We start from the raw sequence: 20,046 nt of genomic DNA, 5'->3' as shown, positions 1-20,046 counted from the left end.
ATGAGGCAGCACATGGCCACATATTTCCAGTGATCAATTGCACAGAGGTGTCTGGTTCTCGTGTGTGGTCCAATGTTGATCCTGTATATTTTTAGGAGTGTATGTTGTCACAGTTACGTCCAGGTCTCATCATGAGTCAGTGGCGGCTATTCCTTTATCTACTGAGTAACCTTCGGAGATCAATGTGAGTAAAGTCAATGAGGACATGAGAACCTACATGGGGATGGTCCCACCCTGTCACTGCAGACGTGTTATGAGACTGTCAACAGGGCAACCTTGGTGTGCTGAGTGAGATCATATCTCAGGAGTCATGTTCCAGCAGGTGTCATTACAACATTTGTACACAGGTTGGCCTGTAAATTTCCCACTGCATCTGGGAACATCATAGACACTCTGTGTTGATTAATCTTGCAGCTATTCACCACGCACAGCACATCAATATGTTGTGAGCAATGTGATTCAGCGTGTGAACTGTCAGGGCCCTAACATGTGTGGACTTTTCATGCACATTATCAGAGGTAGCTGGTTCTGCTGGAGGCACCATACCCAATCCCTGCATACGGCCATGGTACACTGTCACACTTTATCGTTCATGCATACATGAGACCCAGACAAGGGATAGGCCATGATTTTGGTATTCAAAGACAATTTTACTAATATGGTACAATTAAAAAGCAGATGATGCAATACAATGTATTTGGGTATGCATTGAGGAAGCACATGACAAAATACCCCCTGAGGAATGTGAGGTTTGCTAACGCAAGTGTGGTACATATGTAGCCACAAGGAACCTTTAGGGTAACGCACAGACAGGTGCCAGTCAGGCTGACAGGATGCAGGGTCAATCGGGATCCAGCAATTTTACAAGGTACATACTCAGTGGTCTGACTAAGACTGGTCGGAGGAAGAACAAGACAGTTGACATGGAAAACTGTGTTTGTCCTGTGTTTTGGAAGGTGACACATAAACCCAAGGGCTGTGTTACATGGCTTAATTACTAGCAATGCATAACAGTGTATTTGACAAAATGGCAACTTCTATGCTGCTCCAATCATCTGCAGGGGCAGTGCATGTTCAAATGGGTGGTGTGCATGGAGGTGATCACAGGTGTTTGCTGCATCAGTTTCTCACAAGTCCTGTAGGTGAGATTCGAGTTCAAATGGCCAACAGTACCTTTCCCACGGGAAGCAATCTACAGGTGATAACAGGGCTTAGAAACTACAAGCCAGTGTTTTAATTGACCTGACGTCCATGCAGTCAGATGTACTATGACAATGGCATAACATAGGAAAGGGTGTAGCACACTGGATTACTATTGTTAGTCTGTGTGTGTAGAGGAGGGAATATCGTGGTACACATATTACCATTCCAGGGACCTCTTCAGACAGGTGGGTTGAGACCTGGAACATGGGTGTGTCAGGAGTTAAGAAATGGGCTGACATGTACATGGAATGTCATGTGCGCAATGCTTGTCATAGGTATGGCACTTGTGCTGTCTATGTTCTGTTTCTAGGGAACTCTAGTCACAGATAGTCCTTGCAAAGATAGGTGCTGTACGACTTACTGCTGTGAAGGGTCTGGTCATACATTCCTGTTACTAATGCAATTTCACATCCACTGCCTGATGTATGAGGCTTTTTTTCCCTTATTGACTGATGGTGTCTTAGTTGTGTGCAATATGCTGCAATGAACCATGTTGCCAACATGTATGTGTGAAATAGGTGTGGTCCTCTGCTATTGCCCTTCAAAGGTGAAATGTACAGGATATATGTCATTTACAGTGTGTGTGTATGTGACTGTTGTATGATACGCATCACAATTGCTCAGGAAATTTCCGTGTCCTGATCGGTATATCAGCAATGCTCCATGAGGCTACACTCTTATTCTGATAGTTAGATATAAAGGTGAGCACAAAGGATTAGCCATACCATGATATGGTGAATATTATCGGTGTTTATTTACATTAGTTAATACAGTGGTGATGGTGAGTTGTTTTAAAAGAAATTGTTCACAATATGTTGGCGCCTACGCAATCCAGCAGCTGTGTTTTGTTGTTCCCCCTCATGTTGCAGGCCAGCATCCTCCTTTTCCTCCTCTTCAGGCATGTGTGGCTCTAGTTCTAAGAGGGGAATGTTCCTTCGTATGCAAATGTTGTGCAGGATGGCACATGTTAGAATGATCTTACTTACCATTTCTGGGGAATATAGGAGGCTGCCACCAGTGATGTCGAGGCACCTGAATCCCGACTCGGCTCTGCTGTAGTGCTTGGGTTGCCAAATGGTGTCATAATCCATGGCTGGATCCCATACCCCTGATCAGCTGGCTGGAAAAGAAAATGAATGGGATCATGTTGATGTAGCTTGCCCCATTGATATCACCTTGCATGGCAGTAGTTGTCTTGTGTTGCCTGTGACTCTTTTGTGTTATTGTGTTCCTTCCTAGACTTGTAGGATGTACCATCTGCATTGGGTTGTTTCCTTGGCTGAACAAGTGTTTGCCTGCTGACCGGTTATCAGCAGTATGTTTGGGTATTTGCAGTACAGTGTGCACTCCCTAGCATTGTGACTTGTGATACATGTGTCCCTGTGTCTTCACTGGGGGTGAGATGATAGTTCCATACACAGATTCATTTTGACAGTGGTGGTAACATGTTAGCATCTATGTACCCTGGACATCCCATGCCTTTAGACTTATGCAATGGATTAATTTAAACATCAGTGAGACGCTTACATTTTGCAAGGTGAAAATTGGCCAAACCTCTTCAATCGTTGTGATCATTGACGTCTTAACATTAGACTGTACACTAATTTCAGATGTGTGACAGGTTCACTACAGACCTATCAAACATGGCTAGCGCTGTCACGACCTCTGTGTGTTCCTGTCCACATGTTGCTGTTGTGGTGTATGTGTTGTGTGTCCTAGAGGGTTGCTGTGCAGTGTGTATATAAGTGGGTTTCTGTACTTACCAACAAGTAGTCCATTGCCATATTGTCCATCCTGGAAGTGTTGATTGATGGTAGAGTTACAGAAGATGAATGAGTCATGGACACTCCCAGGATACTTTGCCACGATGTTGGTGAACAATCCTTGGTGATCAACAATGGCATGCACATTGATGGAATGTGTGTGATTCCTGTTGCAGTAGAGGTGTTCAGTTGCAGCAGGTGCCACAAGGCGTACATGTGTGCAGTCGATGGCACCAAGGACGTGTGGGAAGCCACTAATGAGGTAAAACCCCTGTTTTGTCTCCTGCTGCTTCTGCAGTGTGTTTGGGAAGCAGATGTGGCGGGGTGTGAGTCCAATGATGGCATCCAGTACTTTGGGCAAGAAGGCAGAAAATGATGGCTGTGATATTCCGGCAACCAGGGCACCAGTGCTTTGAAAGGAGCCACTTGCCAACATGTGAAGTATAGATAGCAGCTTGGTTTCTGTTGGGATGGTGCGGGGTGTCAGCAAGGTGGGTGACAACTGTGGCTCTATGTTGCGCAGCAGCTGCTGGATGGCCTGCCAGTTCAACCTGTACCTCTGGATGATGTCATGTTCCCTGAGGCCATGAAGGGTTGTTCTGGTTCAGAATATTCTCTCCTAACTTCTGCGCTGCCTTTGGGGTCCCTGCTGGTGTTGTGGTAGCTGCTATTGTTGTTGCTGGGCTCTGCATCTGCGTGCACGCTGGATAAGTAGCACCTCCATGTCTCCCTTTGGCTGCTCTGCTGTTGCTTCTGTGTGTTCTGATTAAATACAGGTGTGTTTGCCCCATTTTAATGCCTGCCCTGACCCAGGCGTTAATTTTTTACGCAAATCGGGCCATGCGTCGTTTTCCGACTCCGCCTCCCGGCCGTGCAGCATTTTTTCCCAGAAGCATAAATACGACGCACGGCCGCTTAAGTCATTTTTTGGACGGGAACGCCTACCTTGCATATGATTAACGCAAGGCGGTTTCCCGCATCCCAAAAATTACGCACAAGGTGGGATTTTGACGTCCGCGCACTCGGGCGTCAAAGTTTAAATATGGGGCAAGTTTTGCACCAAATGTGCGTCAAAATCGCCGCAGACGGAGTATAAATATGCCCCTAAGTGTTTCAATTACACTTTGTGAATTAATTCAAATGGATCTCTCATGAGCTGAGATAGTATCGTGTTCAGTTGCCTAGAAGGCAGAGGAGGTCTTACTGGTGGGAAAACGTTGACCAATCTTTTGAGAAATTGTTTTAGTATCCTGAGACGTTGGGGAACGTCTGAAACAAGATATGGCTGCCAGGTGCACTCTAATGGATGCATGAGCTAATCCTGAAGATGTCAGATGTAGGCGACATCACTATCACAATCCACAAATCAACGCGGCGTCTTTCAACTGGGGAAATCCATTGGCGGTACACACCACTGCGCTCAAAATACACACACACTTACAAAACACAACCACATTGGACAATTTGAAATACACACACCTGATACACATACACACACCACACCCACACACCCAATCCAATATAAAGCAGACACCCTCATCACCCACAATCCCTTACAACCAAAAATTTGAAAGAAGGTCAGAGAGAGAGACTACCTAAAACAACACCAGCATCCACAGACACACAACTCCATCACTTACACAACATCCACGCACCTCAAACAACACACACCAACACCCCCCCTCACACATCACAACAGACACCACATCACCCACACCACATCATGGCACCTCAAAGACACCCCAGGTTCTCTGAGGAGGAGCTCAGAGTCATGGTGGAGGAAATCATCCGGGTAGAGCCACAGCTATTCGGATCACAGGTGCAGCAGACATCCATTGCAAAGAAGATGGAGCTATGGTGCAGAACTGTCGACAGAGTTAACACAGTGGGACAGCATCCAAGAACACAGGATGACATCAGGAAGAGGTGGAACGACCTACGGGGGAAGGTGCGTTCCGTGGTATCCAGACACCAGGTTGCTGTACAGAGGACTGGCGGTGGACCCCCACCTCCTCCCCCACAACTAACAACATGGGAGGAGCAAGTCTTGGCAATAATGCATCCTGAGGGCCTTGCAGGAGGAGCAGGAGGACTGGACTCTGATAAGACATATCTTTACTACTTTATCCCCCACACCCCACCTGCATGCCATCACATACTGTACTGCCACCTTCATCCTCACACCCATCACCCCAACAACCCACAGATACCCTACTAACACAACCGACACATCCCAAAACCAAGCCCTGCATGTAACACCAATGCATGGACACCCATCACCAAAGCATGTCCAGTACAGAGACTAACTCATGCCCCAAAATCACCAATCACACAAGGACCAAGCCAATAATGCAAACACAGAAGTAGAGGGTCACTCACAAATTGCACAAGATGGCACACACAGATACAATAACTATGCATTTACACCCCAACAGGACCCATACCCAACGTCACTGGACAGGAGGTGCCAGACATATCCAGTCCCCCCACAGAAGAGACCCACAGTGATGAGAGCAGCTCTGCATGCCTGGCTCAAGATGACCAGCCTGGCCCATCAGGGACCTCAGGACAGTCGGTTCCCCTGACACAGTCACAAACCACCACTGAACCTACCCCTCAGGAAACACCACCACAGCACGCACCCAACGGGCCCATCCCTCTGTCTCCAGGACACGTCAATCAGCAGTGTGTCCACTACTATAGGGAACCCAGGCAAACCCACTAACACAGGACGATCAGGGACCTGGGGTCAGTGGCAGTGGGCACACGGTTTAGGGGACAGATATATAGGATAACAGGTAAGCTGGGAAGACTGCTGTGCGAAAGGGGGAGGTCAGGCCCAGGGAACCCACTCTTCACGATGCACTCTCCAACATCATGGGACCTTACCACCATTCCCAGGAGACCATGGGCACGGTACTGGGCAAGTTTCAGGAGACCCAGCGGCTGCAGGAGGAATACTACCTGGAGATCAGGGAGGACTTGAAGTCCATCAGCACCACCCTGGTCACCATTGCAGGGGTGCTTGCAGACCTTCTCAACACCAGGAGGGACACAGTGGCACCCCAACGGGCCCCTGACACTAGCCTGGACGATGAGCAGCCCTGCACCTCCGTCGGCGCTAGTGGACAGGATGCACCGCCACAGGAACAACAGGACACCAGCACCCCACCCCCTGCAGATGGAGAACCACCCCGCAAATGGTCCCTGAGGTCCAGGAACAAGACAGAGAACATTGCCAAGACACCCACCAGGAAATAAGACCTCCCTGAATGTCACCCTTCTGTCCCACTATGTCACCCTGTCCATCCTTATACTGCCATTGCTCCACTTCCTATGCCCCTTTGGACAATGCACCTGTGAAACAAATAGACTGGACTCTGCCATGGAAATACCTCCACCATCACCCCAGCCCATTTTTACAACACCCTCCACTTATTTGCACAGGAATAAACACACTTCAATCACAAAACAATCTGGAGTCAGTCTGTGCTTTCACAAATGTGTAATTGCAATATCTATGGAATATAGCAATGTCAATGTACTTGTTCACATACCAATGTAACACAGCTGTAGGCCAGGAGTAAACATAGCAGAGGGCACAAATTGGGACCCAGATCTGTGAAATGGAAAGTCAAAGTGACAAGTCAGTGTCCATACACTGAGTGAAAATGACAGACTTATGCTAGCTCCAACAATAGTATGAGATGTGGGAAGCAGTGACATCTTCTTACCCGTGTCTCACTCGAAGTATTACATGATGATGTTGTTTCGGTTGTCGATATCCTGTTCTTCTGCCTCTTCTTCACTGTCCACAGGCTCCACAGCTGCTACAAGACCACCATCTGGCCCATCCTCCTGCAGAAAAGGCACCTGGCGTCGCAAAGCCAGGTTGTGCAGCATACAGCAGGCCATGATTATCTGGCACACCTTCTTCGGTGAGTAGTATATTGAACCACCTGTCAGAAGGAGGCACCGGAATCTGGCCTTCAGGAGGCCGAAGGTGCGTTCTGTTATCCTCCTAGTTCGCCCATATGCCTCATTGTAGCGTTCCTCTGCCCTTGTCCTGGGATTCCTCACTGGGGTCAGTGGCCATGACAGGTTGGGGTAACCAGATCACCTGCAAATGTCGAGGGACAACTGTTAGACACACACTAACCCTTAGGGACAACCCCATACCCAGACACCTATGTCAACTGTATTGGGACCTTGGACTCACCTATTAGCCACACACGGTGCCTCAGGAGTTGCCCATCACATAAGGGATGCTGCTATTTCACAAAATGCAAGCGTCATGCACAGAGCCGGGATACTTGGCATTCACATGGGAGATGTACTGGTCTGCCAAACACACCATCTGCACATTCATCGAATGGTTGCTTTTCCGGTTCCTGTACACCTGTTCATTCCTGCGGGGGGGGCAAATGCCACATGTGCACAATCAACGGCACCAATGATGTTGGGGATATGTCCCAGGGCATAGAAGTCACCTTTCACTCTGGGCAAATCCTCCACCTGAGGGAAAACGATGTAGCTGCGCATGTATTTCAGCAGGGCAGACAACACTCTGGACAACACGTTAGATAACATTGGCTGGGACATCCCTGATGCCATGGCCACTGTTGTTTGAAAAGACCCACTGGCCAGGAAATGGAGTGCAGATAGGACCTGCACTACAGGGAGTATCCCTGTGGGATGGCGGATAGCTCACATCAGGTCTAGCTCCAACTGGGCACACAGTTCCAGGATTGTTGCACGATCAAGTCTGTATGTGATTATGATGTGTCTCTCTTCCATTGTCGACAGGTTCACCAGGGGTCTGTACACCGGAGGATGCCGCCATCTCATCACGTGGCCCAGCAGACGTGCCCTATGGAGGAGAACAGCGAGCAGAGAGTCATCCAACACTGAGGTATCACAATGTGTTATTTGCAGAAACGTTAGTAATCCGCAATGTGCCGATATCTGTCTGTATTCCCGGCCTAGATAGGTGTGATGCAGTTTTCATCCATCCCATGTGGCCCCCTGAAATGGCAGCTGCCTGACCTGTAAGGTGGGACAAGGGGATATGAGGTAACTGCGCTGGCGTTGTACACCGTCGCAGTGGGCGGTCGAAGACCACGGCGCAAGTCTGCATTGGTTAACATTGGGCCCTATGGGTCCCAGGAGCCAGTGACGATGTACGCCGATGGTGACGGTACGCACCGCCGTGGACGTGACCGCCATTTTCTGTCGGCTCACTCACTTTATTCCTGACCTTCAACAGGAAAGGACCTACACTGCAAGTGCTGCTGTGACCTGTGTCTGAAAGCGACAATGGCTACAGCGTCTGGGGAAAGGGCCCCTGCCTGCACTTCGGAGGAGTTGGAGAAACTAGTGGATGGGGTCCTCCCCCAGTACACGCAACTGTACGGTCCTCCAGACAAACAGGTGAGTACACTGTGAGCATGCTGCATGGGCAATGCCTGCTTTGAGTGGTGTGGATGGAAGATACGTGGGGGGGGCTGAGGCCTGCATGTGCGGATGGTGAGTGTATGTGCGTCAGGGCATGGGTGGGAACTGGTGCGCAATGAGTATGATGGTCCGGGCGGGTGAGTAATTTCCTTTCCTCCTGTACCATTCCTCTAGGTCAGCGCCTACCAGAAGGAGGGTATTTGCCTTGCCATCGCCAAGGACGTCCGGACCCTCTGGGTCTACCACAGACGGAGCACCCACTGCCGTAAAAGATGGGAGGACCTGCGCTGCTGGAGCAAGAAGATGGCAGAGGCCCAGCTGGGGATGGCCTCCCAACGTGGAAGGGGTGCCCGTTGCACCATGACCCCCCTGATGTCCCGGATCCTGGCGGTGGCCTTTCCGGAGTTGGATGGGCGCTTTATGGCATCACAGCAGCCACAAGGGGGTGAGTACACTTCCATTCAGCTGACTCTGCATGCATTACGAGGTGTCTGGGTGGGGAAGGTGGGCAGTGTGTTCCCCTAGGCCAGGGCAACCTTGTTAGGCAAGGTCCCTTGTGAGGCAGGCTATGTGGCACCCCAACCCCAGTAGTGGTAAGAGCCATCTACACCTAGTCAGGCTCCTGTGACTTCCAGGTGTGCAGCAATTGGGCTTAGGCCTCGTACCCCATGGTCATGTGAATTTTCTAGGAACTGTTAGTGCATGGTGTAGTGCTGACGGCTGCTCCCTGTGTGTTGTGTCCACCAACGGTAGTGGTGTTCTATGCATTGAACATGTTTTTCTGCTATCTTTCCCCCCCTTTTTGTGGTCTCCCTGTTTTTGTGTGCAATAGCATCATCAGGCGGAGGAGCAGTGGCACCGGAGCAGGAGGGAGCTGCAACCCACTTGGCCCTGGAGGATGAAGCAACAGAGTCTGAAGCCACCAGTGGGAAGGAGGGCGAGGGGAGCTCCACGACAGGGACAGGAGCAGACACCAGTGACAGCGACTCCTCCTCTGATGGGAGCTCCCTTGCGGTGGCGGGCACCTCTGTGCCCACCACATCAACAGGTACAGTCACCACCCCCCTACCAGCAACGCCCTCCCAGCACCCCTCAGCATGAGTCCCGTGCCGGCTCACCCTGGAGGGTGGGCATCTCCTTCATCCCAGGCACCTCAGGCCCTGCCCCAGACAGCCCTGCTGCCCTCAGTGAGGAGGCCAATGACCTCCTGAGATCCCTCACTGTTGGGCAATCTACTGTTTTGAATGCCATCCAGGGTGTTGAGAGGCATTTGCAACAAACAAATGCATACCTGGAGGGCATTCATTCTGGGCAGGCGGCCCAAAAGAGCCAATTTCAGGCTCTGGCCTCAGCACTGATGGCAGCCATTGTCCCTGTGTCCAGCCTCTCCCCTCCAACTTCCTCCACCCAGACCCAATCCCCTGTACCTCAGCCTATCCCAAGCCCATCAGACCAGCATGCACACACATCAACACACAAAAGTGGCTCCGGAAAACATAAGCACCACACATCCCACAGGCACTCACACAAGCACCATCCCCATGCAGATACAGCAACATCCACTGCCTTCACTGTGTCCCCCTCCTCCACGTCCTCCTCCTCCCTCCCTGTCTCGTCTCCACTCACACCTGCATGCACTACATCCTTCACTCAAATTCAGCAGACGTACACCTCCTACAACCACTACCTCTTCCTCCACTCCCAAACCCCCTCCATCTTCCTGTCCCAGTATGTCTAAAAAACGTTTCCTGGCAACCCTTGACCTCTTCCCTTCACCTCCCCCCTCGTCCTTCCCCTAGGGCCAGGCTTTGCAGGTCCCAGCCCAGCACCTCAGCCACCAAATCCCCAGGCACAGTGGTGCCAGCAACTGAGGGGTCATCGAGTGCACCACCCATCTGGGCTGCCAGTGTGCCACGTAGCGAGAGCCAGGACATTCCACCACCTGCCAAGGTAAAAAAGGTGCGCACATCCCGGAGGGAGAAGCCGCACCTACCAGCCACCAAGGTGTCAGCAAAAACAAAAGGGGATAGTGGCAAGACAACTGCGGCACCATCAAAGGTGGGGAAGGAACAAAAGCAGAAGAGCAGGTCACGACAGGGCACGGTGGCACCGACTGAGGGACCAGTGTCACACCTTCTGTCCACGACCACACCAACCTGTACAGCAGCGAACACCGCAAGCTGCCCCGCCACCACAACCGCCACATGCACCGCCACCTGCCCCGCCACCTGCACCGCCACCGGCACATCTACAGCCTCAGCGACAGACCCCAGCCTCTTCTCCAGTAGGCAGCTGTCCGAGGCAGCAGGAGACGTCCTGCTGTGTCCCTCAGCAGGTGCTGACCCATGCACCACCGCCAGCACCGCCGCCACCGACACCGCCGCAAGCACCCCCACCAGCCCCGCGTTGTGCTCGGACAGTGGCACCCCTGCTGACATGGCTACCATCCCCAGTGGTAAGTCGTCTCGAGGTTGGAGGAGAGTTCCTGGACCCTGGCCAACTTCCATGAGGCATGACTTCCATCACTGTTTGCACCTGCAGGTGGAAGGCGAAGACACAGCAGTGTGGGGTATGTCGCTGTCTCCATGGCGTATCATGCTACCTGTACCTCAGCAATCTCGTGGCACACACACCCAGGTAAGTGAATTGTACCGGTCACACTACACGTGGAGCACTCTGGGCACCATTCCCCCTCCAGAACCAGTGGAGAGATACATCCACTACTTCAGTCCTTGGCAGGAGGAAGCACTCTGGGCACCATGCCTCCTCCAGAACCAGTGGAGAATGACATCCACTACCTCAGTCCTTGGCAGGATGAAGCACTCTGGGCACCAGGCCCCCTCCAGAACCAGTGGAGAATGACATCCATTAATCAGGCCTTAGGTGTCATACCTCATCTGCAATGACACATGTCAAAAGGGAGGGGATGTCCAGGCACTATAGTGCCACCATGTTGCCATCACATCTGACCCCATTGTGTTGTCAGGATGTGTCATGTCCCCTCTACTGATCACACACTGATACAAAAGTGCACTATAAAATGCATGGTACATACAGCATGACTATCAGTGTGGAATCCAAATCAAGTGTTCTAGGTCCTTGACCCATACACAAGATTGACATGTCCAACAACCTAGTGCTGAGAAAAGATCACACAAGGTTAGGAACTCACACCAAAACACAGATACATATGAGCCACAACCAGATCCTAATATCAATTGCCATGCTACATGACTAACATATTGCAAGCCTTCACAATGATTTACTCTTGAAATCTTTTGCAGCGGATCTGGGTTATGGCATACAGCCATGAAAATGACCTAATTTCACAACCCAAGCACAGCAGGTGTACGTGCATATAATGAGGGACATCAGAGGACATGGACTATTGTGGAAAGGACATTTGGCATCCTGAAGGTCAGATTCAGGTGCCTGGACATTACAGGAGGCAGCCTCCCATATGCCCCAGAAATGGTCTGCAAGATCATATTGATCTATGCCATCCTGCACAACATATGTGTACGGATGAACGTACCATTATATAAGCAGGTTGATGACCTGCCTGAGGAGGAGGAGTATGATGGTGGAGAAGTAAATAAGGGGGAAGACCACAACACAGCTGCTGGTATACGCCGCAGTCTGCAAATTGTACAGAACTTCTTCACATAATCATCACGTAACTCACCTTGTAAATTTTGTCAATAAACTTCTTGCTCATCCACACAATCTGGCTTCAGTGTTTTCAATCTCTCCAACATATACCTTAGGATTATCAGTCTAACCTCAGGGAGCATGTCACAAATACAAATCTGAAGAGTACTGTAGCAACATCATATGTAAAGTGTTAGAGTGAACTGCTACCATCACACACATCACAAGTAGCCCCATCACTTGAATGTGACAACTGAAGGACACAGTTTATGGACCACTACATATACCTTACATCCACGTTGCCAACTTGTATAACAATAGCACAGTACACACAACCACAACATGTCTAAAAATTAACTAAATAATTAGGCAGTGGATGTCAAAATATGGTGGTACGGTAATGTTTGAACAGACCACTAACACAACTCAGTGTAAAATTTGCAATGGCTACATGGAACATGTTTGACAAGGTGGGGACATCATTGGTGACAATACCCAACATGATTAGCCCAGGTACGACAACCAATGTGAGCAATGGAGCTTACGCAGTAAATCCATGGAAATCACACTTGTCATTGCCATGGTGCCCAATCCTGTCACAGGGTGAACAGGACCTCACACTTTGCACGAGCATGTCTAAGGAATGCACATCAGAATGGATGGGAACATATACATCTAGGGCTGCATGTCCACCACAAATTAATTGTAATACAAAGCAAAATGTTCAGATTGTCAACTGGCTATTGTGTTCAATACATGAAATGGTAGGAAGGTATGTAGAGTGTGTCAATCACAGTATGTAGCAAAGATGTATGCATGTCAGACATATGTGTAGTCCACACACAAGTCATCCAAATACTCAAGATCAACATATGGAGACAGTTGCCAACTTGCAAACATCAGCCATCATCAACAATCCCTGAGCTGTGCATTTTGCATAAAATGTGATGCTCAGCAAGACAACTGCACACAGCATATAAGTGAACACAAATCACAATCACATACCATGATGCTTGCCTAGTACTGTCTGCCATACATATGTGGATACACTGTGGTCACATATACAGAAATATGCATGATGTGTATACATTTGCATGCTGCTGATTCTGTAATACACACATTGGTGTAACACAACAATCATACACAAATCACATTGTACAATGGACTACCACATGTGGCCATACACAAAATGCCATACTGCAGCCCAGCACATACAATTGTTATGTGGATACAGGGTGCATACATCAACAAATCCCTAATCACGCAATCACGATTAGAGTAAAAAAAAAAGACGCAAGTGCGTCAGAAATATCTGCAAACACAAACTACATTACCCATGGGTCATTAGGGTATTTTCCACCTTTGCATTCCTCGCAATGCTGATTTACTGATCTACTGTTAAATCGATGCATAAAGGTAATGCGTCCATAGAAATAGATGCACGTAAGTAATGCGTCAGAAATACTCACACAAATATCAGATGCGTCAAAAAAATACACGCATGACAAAAAACGTGATGCAAGGGCACAGGAAGTGATGTGATAGGATATCCTGTTTACAGGCATGGGTGTGCTTTCACTTTCTGTTTACAGTCTGTGCCTCTTTTGACTGTGTGGTTGTGTTTTGGAGTTGGTGGTGTCTTCTTGCGATTTAGTTTATCTTGTGCTATCCCTCCTGTCATGTTTACTATTGTATATTATTGTCATTTGTCCCAGTGTCTGTGAATTTGTTGTGTTCAGTGTATTTTACCTTGTACTTGTGCTGTCGGGTGTCTGTCTGGGTTAGTTCTATAGGTGAGTTAGTTGGGTGATAGAATTGATTGGTGTTAAGTTTTCTTTCATTACTCCTTTTTCGATTGTACTGTCTAACATTTATTCCTACCTGCACCCCAGTGCAATGTCTGGCAGGGGGAGGCTGATCAGAATGGGGGAGGAGAAGCTGGGAGGATTTATTTGGTTGGTAGCCCACTACCTCCCATTGATGCTAGAGATGGGTGGCCATACGGAGGCAAGGCGGCTGCGGTGGGGAAAGGTACTCCACCACCTGAAGAGGGTGTACCACACCAGTCGCAATGACCATCAGCTTAAGCATTGCTGGGCTGACCTTGTGGGCAAGGAGCTGAATCTTCTCGACCATCTTGATGTGGTGATTGGTGGGCCTGCTGGTGAGTACCCCATTGGCTAACTAAGTAGTGTTCACTGCACTTCAATGCTAGTAGCAGATGTACTGGAGTGCTGCATGCAATGCATGTGGACAGGTCGCATGCAACCGGAATGGAGAGCCACTGTGCCAGTATAGACATGGGCTTCACATGTCCTAACATTTAACCAATGCCAGTCAGAAGTTTTGATAGTCATGCACATCCATCAATAGGTCACACATTAAATTTGCCATGGCAACATCTGTGCCCCAGCATTGTGTCATGTATGATAAGTTTAAACACTGTCAGCATACCACTTGTGAGTGGATTGTGATAACTAAGTAAAAGCCAGAATACCTGAATCAGATGTCTAAAAGAGCACAAAGGATGTGTCATTTATCTGTCACCCAAGTCCCCCTCACACCATGGAGTTCCATCATCTGCAGATTGGCCACACATGGTTGTTGCAGGATGTGGCACTACATGAGTCTCAGGCCCAGTGTAAGAATGCAGATGTATGTCTCTCATACACCAGAGTGACAGTCTCATTGTGAGTATGCAGTGGTGTGACTGTTGCACTGTCCACAACCTGGATGAATACCTCACTCTTCTGAAATAGTACATACTGTGATATGTTGTCCACTAGTAGTGACATTTATGTGATACTAACCATGGTTTTCCATCCATATATTTCAGGTGACCTCCCCCCCTCACACCATAGGTGAAGTGGCAAGATTTGAGGACCCAGATATATCCAGTAAGTGTGAGTTTGTCTGTACTGTGTAGTGTTGAAGTGTTTAGTATGAGTGAGTCATTATGTAGCTCCTTATGTGACTCAGATGTGCACTGTTTTATATGTAATGGCACTGGAACACACCGTCATTGACACAAAAAACAGTGATGCACCATGTTCTTGACAAATTGAGCCATCCCTGTAATGTGATGTACTTGGAGGAACGTGTGGGCATTTTGTCTACTAGCATGGTGCCAATAATTTTGTAGTCCACCTATGTGACAACTAAATGGTATGTGATAGGCTTACATGCAGGTCATGTACAATTGTGTGCTGGCACTGTTATAGGTGTGTGAGGAATGGTATTGGCTGATCAGGTATTTATGTGTGTCTACACCAGTACACAAGAATGTAGAAGTGAAAGAACTATGGATACCAGCTTCATATTTTGTCTTCACCAAAATTATGGTCCCCCCGACTCCATGTAGGAGTGAGCATGCATTGGTGGATGAGCTAGACAGTCGAGATGTTGATCGGCATGGCCGTACCCCCTGGGGCACAGGGGGTGTGAACAACAAATGTGTAGGTAGATGTGATGCTTAACGTGTAGGTGACAGTCCTTTTGATCAGGCTTGCATGTGTACCTATCAACACTGAACCTTTATGATAAACAACATCATCCCATACTCACAATAACAGCATGAAGTTTCAGGTGATGTATGTTTGAAAGTTTGACACCTAAGAAGAGGAATCGTTGCACTTATCAATGTGAATTTGACGCTGCCTTAGCATTGTCACACATGGTGCAAGTCTAAGCACATATGAATTTGTTTGTTACCTAATCTTGTTGTGGATGGCTATGGTGTAAGGGAAATGGTGCTAAGGCTGCATTGTTGTTTCATCCATCAGGGCCATTGTACGATCTGGATTTTGATTAGGAGTGCATGTGCTATTCGACGTTGATAGTAAGCTGATTTACTGTACGTACTCCATACAATGCTGACACTGATGGTTGCCTGTCTCATTTTCACAGCTGCCAACATGAATGAGAACCAACTCCGTGCGTTTCAAAAGAGGGCAGTGCGCTATAGGCACATTTTGGCGGTAGCATCTGGGTTCAGGAGGATGGCACATCGGTATTGCTCGGAGTGATCCACTGGTGAGTGCCAGGCATTCAGCCAAGGTGGACCCACACTGCCCACACAGACCGGACCAAGCACAACTGCTGTGCAAGGTCCCACAGCTGCCAACGTCACTATTGTTCCAGCTGCTGCACCCACAAGTAGCTTGACACACCCACCCACATCAGTTGCCATCGACATGAGTGTCATAAAAGATCTACAAAGGGATGTAAAACTGGTTCTAAAAAAGTTGGACTCCATTGAGCAAGAGGTGGCCAAGAACAGCAAGGCCCTAAAGAATATTAAAAAAAGACTCAAAAGGGCCAACCTATGAATGACATTATGGTACTCTTCCCAAATTGACTCCCCTCCCTCCTCTTTTTTGTGGGTATTAGGGGGTTAGTTGTAGGTTAGAATAGGTTAGTGGGTTAGTTAGGATAAGTAGGTTTGGGGTGTGGGTTTACTACTTTTTATATTTTACTATGTGGGTGGGACTGTGTGGTGATGTTGGGGCTTTTATATATTTGTACAAAATATATATATACATATTTGTTTAGTCATAGTTAGTAAATGTGTAGTTTAGTGTATGTTGTCCTGCATGTGTCCTGTGATATAATGGGGGTGGGGGGGGGGTGAATGTTTAGAGTGTGTAGTTAAATGTATAAGATAAGTGTAGCATAGAGTAGTTAGGGTCTGTTGTGGGTTATGTATAGTTAGGATAGGTTAGATTAGGATAGGTGTTAATTATTATTGTTTAATTGATGTATTTATCATAATAAATGTTGTTGGGTGCCCCCTTACTTCATGTGTCATATGCTTGGGTCTCAGGGTCTCCCCATGGGTTTACAGAGCAAATTGTGTGTTGTCCTGGGGTCTCCGTCCTGTATCCAAATCCCTCTCTTGACATTTTCAACACCTCCTTATGACTGAGCTGTCACATTGGCAGCTACAACACATCTACTTACCTGTGCACCTGCCACCCAGTGTTCCCACCACTCAAGCTAACTATGTTGACCATGTATAGGATAGGATAGGTGTTGGAATTCAGCTAACATTGTATGTGTTCTGTTTTGGGATGTTGGTCACTGTGGGACATGTTACTACTGCCTACATATCATTCATATCCTGCTAAACTGACCAGTGGCAATAATGAATGAGTTTGAGTTCCTCTGTTTCACACCAATGTGTTCTAGTGGTACTCCCAGCTGAAAAAATTGCCCGATGAATGTTTCACACCCATTCTTGCAGTATGTAGTGGGTATAGCATACATGTTTTCAGAATAAATCACATATTCAGTGATTTGATTGTAGGGGATGAGGCCAACATCAACGTACAACATGTAGGTACCATGTGCATAGATATGTGCCCACATATACATGCACTCTTGTACTGACACTCTGTGACTTGAGACATGTTACAGACATCACAAACATTAGGCATAGTAGAAGTGTCACAACACACATAAACATGCCGGTTGTGTAGGTAGTGTTTATTTACAAGTGTAACAGTGCAAAGTATATACAATGTCCAGGTCCGTGACCCCATTTGTGGAATGCATCCAATTGGGACACAACATAAGTCCAGGGTTGAAGGACATGTCACGGGGCATGTTTGGGTAAAGTGTCTTTTAATGCAGGAGTACATTAAATTGCCAAATGGAAAGTTAGGGATGATAGCAGTCCATAGCAGAGAGGACAACAGTGTGTTGAGGTGGAGTGCATATCTGTCAGAGTGGCAACACTGGCATGATGTCAAGCACAGGACTAAGGAAAACATTGCCCATTTGGCATGGGCTGGTGCTACAGGTAACTCTTATGGGAGAAGATGATCTGTTCCACATCTTCATCCTCCAATGTGTGTGGTGCCTCCTCTACCCTTGATGTAGTGGGGAGGTAGAGGGGCCCACACACACCTCAGTGGTTGCGTATGCGGACTCCCAATTCCCGGCAGCTGCCATCTGTGGCACTACATATGGCATCACTGGATCAAGGAGGAGCTGCTGGTTTTTAAGTATAGCTGCAACATCCCTGTAGTAGGCAGCCATGTCTGCCCTGACAGAGACCAATTCCCAGTGCATGGAGTCCTTATTGCCCTCATGCCCACTGCGGGCAGTTTGGGAGGGCACTTGTTGTGGCCTCTTCCTCATGGCAGCAGCTATGTCACTCAGACACTCCTGGACTCCACGCATTGGGAAGTGTGTGCGTCGGTTCGCTGAAGTCTGTTCAGTTGCACGTCCACATCCCCTCAAGGCTGGCTGCCATTGTTTGCATCCCCACCCGCATCTCCTTGGCCAGCTCCAGCTGGACTCCCACCACTGTCCTCTCAAAGCTGGTGCCTGTGTCCTCGGAGTCCTCTGCTGTGTTGGCGCTGGCAGGTCGCACTCTTGGGGTGCTAAGTGGGGCCTGTGGGATGTCTGCTAATTCAATTTTCCTCCTTGCGACTGGGGGTGGTGTCTGCATGTTCACAAGGACTTCTTGGAGGGTCTCTTGGCTGATAGTTGCCAGCTGGTCATCCAGGTCATCAGAGTACTCCAGGACAGGCAGATCCACAGGAGAGCCATCATCCTCTGCAATGAAATGGTGTATAATCAGTCTATCAGTGTTATGGCAGTTGACAAATCACTTCACTGACTTGATAATTGAGGCTCATTGTCATTATAGGCCCATGTTGATGTTGAAGTGGTGCAGCACGGTGCTGTGCAATAGTAATCAGTGCCGCACTGCTTCACTTTAGTGACACAAGATTGCACCGTATGCAAGTGATTATGGGGCACCCCTGTGTTGTCCCCCATACTGGTGCAAGATTCAGCTGTCAGCGTAATTGTAGGCATCCTTGCACCATTGTGCAAGGTTGTATGCGTTGAGGGGTGTGACTGTTAATGTGTGTGAAAGTGTCTCTTCATGCACATTAAAAATCACCAATGGCACTCTGGCACTTCTGTGTGAGCTGTAGAATGCAGCACACTTGGAAGAGCCAAATCTTCATTTACATAGGGTTGTTTATGTGTATAGAGTTACACCTTCATGGTCTTAAACGATAATTTCTGGCATTTTGGTCTTCCTATGCATGCTGCAGATTGCAGCAGACATAGGAATTCAGAAATGAAAGAGGTACAAATGTATTGCTCCTCATTGCACCCTTCTAATGCCACCCCTAAGGCTGGCGTAATAGGTTTGGCCCTACCTCAAGAGTACAATATTCCATTCATCTGAGGCATCATTGAAATACATTGTGTGTTGCTGTGGCAAACCCACAGCAGCACCCATTGCACCACCTTCCACGCACTGTCATGATCAGGTGGCTACGTATTTACAAGGTGACATAATGCAATAAAAAGTGTCTGAACGCTACCTTGTCAATATAGCGCAGTGAGGGGCCTATAATGCACCCATTAGTTCCAATGGATTGTTCCAGTACATCATAGCTGCAGTCTACATCCCTATGCCCAACCTGCATGTCACATGAATGGGAGCCCAGTTGCCACAATTGTCTGTGTCATGTCTTCTAAGTGTGTTGTCTATCTTTGTTGTGTCTTGATGGCCTCTTATCTTGTTCTACCCTCCCTTTGCATCCATTTGCATGGTTTTGCCTTGCAATGTGTGTTGCTGTGCTCATGACACAGCACCACACATAGCTATTTTCACCTGCCCCAGTCTTACATGTTTCACATACACCCATGCTGTGCTGAGACCTTGCACCACCCCAGGGATAGCATAGTAGCCACACTGTGCTCTTGTTGCCATTGATGTCTCCTCATGTTGTGATTTGTGTTGGGGTGCTACTTTGAATAGCACTCATGGACCTGGCAGAGTAATGATTCTACTCCTGTCGGATTAGGTTGTTTACCTTACTGAACACCTATGTCCTCTCCCTCAATGCAGCCCTCCTTGCACTATGATACATAAGCATGATGACAGTACAGCTCATGTGACAAAAGCTCAGGTTTGAACCCAGGGATGGCCAATATGGGTATGAAATTT

This window comes from Pleurodeles waltl, chromosome 3_1 (assembly GCF_031143425.1).
Source record: "Pleurodeles waltl isolate 20211129_DDA chromosome 3_1, aPleWal1.hap1.20221129, whole genome shotgun sequence".
NCBI lineage: Eukaryota > Metazoa > Chordata > Amphibia > Caudata > Salamandridae > Pleurodeles > Pleurodeles waltl.
This window is presented reverse-complemented; position numbering follows the sequence as displayed.